Source organism: Copadichromis virginalis, linkage group LG19 (genome assembly GCF_057382275.1).
Source record: "Copadichromis virginalis isolate Kocher_CV1m ecotype Utaka linkage group LG19, C_Virginalis_male_GT1.1, whole genome shotgun sequence".
NCBI lineage: Eukaryota > Metazoa > Chordata > Actinopteri > Cichliformes > Cichlidae > Copadichromis > Copadichromis virginalis.
In genome coordinates, this window is record NC_140636.1 from 35,782,472 (window position 1) to 35,785,960 (window position 3,489).

The window sequence follows — 3,489 nt, forward strand, 5'->3', positions numbered from 1 at the left end:
GCATAACATAGAGCACATGCTGTCATGACATTGTGGGTGTTATGTGGCTCAAGACCTTTTTTACACCCACCACTCTCCTGAGCTGCTGCCACATGAAGCACAAATGTAGAAAAAGAAAAAAGAAAAGCCGACATGGGGAAGGGAACTAATGATGTAGGCAAGATGAAGTGATATTATACCTACATTTAAATAAAATATGTTCATATACTGTAGATGTACTATTGTAGATACACAGACAACATCAAAGATTTTCTTTCCAGGTGTCCTTTCACTTTATTGGCAGTTTGTTTGTGGTCACTGTCATGCTGAAAAATGAGTTTGTTGATAGTCAGATGTTCTTCAGATAGTACTGATAGTGGATCAAGATCAGATGTTTTGTCTGTGTTCATAATTCCATCAATTTAGGCAAGATCCCTAACACCACTGGATGAAATGTAGACCTAGACATGACAGAGCCTCCACTGTGTTTAATAGATAACTGTCGGCACTCTCTCTTGGATTCTTCCAGATTTTTGGCTAATAACTCTTAGGGAATCACATTGTTGTCTGTCAAAATTTGTTATCTTTGGCCTTTTTGTAGATTTAACTAAAGAAATTGGAACAAATTGTGATTTTTTTTTTGCAACAGGTTGCTGGCCAAACTTTCAGTGATATCATTTAAAATGTGTTCTTTGCTAAGTTCTAATGTGTAGGTTCAATGCTTATTAATTGAGTTAGTTCATTGAGTTAAGTGAGTTAGATTGTTAGATTGGAAACATTTGTCTTACTTTCTGCAGAGCATGTGTTTCATGTAAGTGCTTGAAACTTAAATCAAAAGTCATTAAACTGTTGATCCCATCAAATAACAAAATGCATTTTGTTTAAACCTTCAACAGAACCATTATACAAAATATCCATCTTCTCTTTTTTTATGTTGAGTGACCGCTCTGCATGAAACAGAAATTGGGAGAATATTATCACTTTTTCTTTTATGAAATCTGAGTGCTAGACTTTTTTCTTGTTGCTTGAAATTTTTAACTATGAACCAATAACACTGCAGAAGCAACAACAGATCCCAGGCATTTTGCTGTTTACATAACAGTGTATTGAGCTGTCAGGGTTTTCATAGGATGTGTCTCTGTTCTCTTAACTCACTGTGAGATGGAGGCTCTTAATCCAGAGAGGTTAAAGCTATAATGGAGCTATCACTACACGACAAGGTAACCAAATGTCAGAAAGAGCAAGAGCAGAATAAATCAACCAAACTCAGCCTTAAAACATGAACTTTTGCCACCCGGGAAACTCAGGATTCAGGTAGTCAGAGTACTGTCTGCAGCTACTTTAAAGTATGTGGGTGTCTGTGCGTGTGCACTTGTATGTGTCTGTGTGTTTAAGTGAAAGGGCCATATCATCAACACATGTAGGACGCTCAAATTTGCATCTCTGAGGAGGTGGAGGTGCCTCTCACAGGCCCTCAGCGCTCATGCGATACAGTGGAGAAGAGGGTGACTGCGACGACGATGAGCCACACTCATTGGGCTGCTGATCCCATGCCAGAATTATAATGTTAATGAGATTATGTTGGGCACCCAGGAACAGAAATCAACCAATTTCACAAATCTTGTACTCTCTTTAAAAACAGAAAGTGCAGTTAGCAGCTCGCAGAATCCTCCACAAACAGGCTGTGAACAGTGCAGCCTCGGCAGGTGGTGTTTATGTGGGTGGTGTTTATGTGGGTGGTGTGGGTGCTTAATATTCATCTAGGATGGCATCCACTTCGAGCCAAGATGGGCTACGGATCCTGACTCCACCTCCTGTGGGTCAGACCTGCTTCCTCACACAGGAAATAACAAGTAGAAAAAAAATGTGCATGTACCTCGCAGTACCCCTATTTTTAGAGCTTATTCCACTGAAAAATACCAAATCTCTTGTCAGCTGTTCGTTTAACCTTGCATGTTCAATGTTTCATATGGCTGTTGTGCAGAATTCTGCTTTTGATTGCAGAATTTGGTTTCTCTGGTCTTTTGCAAGGGGAGGCACAACTGAGCACAGACGGCAACAGACAAAGGCTAGTACTGTCTTTTCAGCCACTGCCAGGATTCAGTACAATTTCACTGATCGTAGCTATTAACAGTTTTTTGTGCTTTCAAGTGATATAATTTCTCAAAATTAAAAAAAAGATTGAGGTTAAAGTAAAAGAAAAAAGTATATTGCATACCAAATGACATATCAAGACTTTTTAATTAGATTCTATTAAATTTAAAGACCCTACAATAATAGGGAGAAAGGCACTATAGTCAGTGGACCCCCTATGAGCAAGCACTAGGTTAGAGTGAGAAGGAAAAAAAACCCTTTAACAGGCAGCCGTCTACCTCAACTGGTTGGGGGCGACAGGTCAACCATATGCCATTCATTTAAACCACCTAGGATCTAATTAGCTTTTCTTAGGAAATTCTTTACCTTTACTTTTATCTCACAGATAAATAAAACAGTATAAAACTTTTGCTTTTGCAGCTACTCTGTGATTCATTTATGTGTGCGAACGGAAACGCTTTCCTCCTCCTTTTGGCTTTTCATCCAGTGTCACTGAGTAGCCATGTGTTTCCTGTCGGTGAGAGATCCTGCTCAGGCCATCCCTCTCCAGCTGGTTTGAGACAAACCTGCTGGAGATGTCTTCATCCTTATGTAAGATAATTAGCCCAGTGATTCAGGGCTGACTGGATTCACACCCGAAAGCTAACAGTTCATCTGTGTTGTGCATGAGGTGGCAGGACTTTCGGGCACAAGCTGTGTCTCCTAGAGATTTATCCAGATCCCCCACTTTGAAATGTCGCTCATGTCATTTGATTCAGAAGAAGGGTGTCGCGTGGAAAAGGAAATCAAATGAATGGACAGATTGCACGGGATGATGAGTCAGAGAAAAGCTGCATTCACTAATAAATGCATGCATATGCGTGTAAACACGTGAGGGGAAAAAATGACTCTCACAGGATACAGTGCATAAGTAGCTGAAATTTAAGCTGAAACCCTGCAATTTCCGGATTTATTTATTTATTTAGTTTTACCCAGACTACCTGCATTATCTCTGATTCACGTGCCTTTATTATAGCTCTGGTTTTAAGAGAGCACGTGATCCATCACATAGCAATTATGTGGTATTGTGAATCAGGTTATAATGTGCAAAATTACACTGAGGTTTGAAGCAATGCGCAAAGAGTAAGAGAGACAGTGGACAGGAGAAAAGAGAAAGGGTTACTGGCAGACAATACCTAACCTCATTTCCCATCACCTCTTTACTTAAGTTCCAGTCACTGATTCAGCTTCATTTGCTTTTCATATGATGATTCATATCATTTTGCTATGTGTCAGTATGATAATCACTTAACTTCAACAAATTACAGTTAATATAATATCTCAGGGATTAGCTAAGAAAGACAAACCTCCCCTTCAGAAATTTAACAAATCAACCTCAAAGATGTAGCAGTTTTAGTGATAGAAAAATAACACATA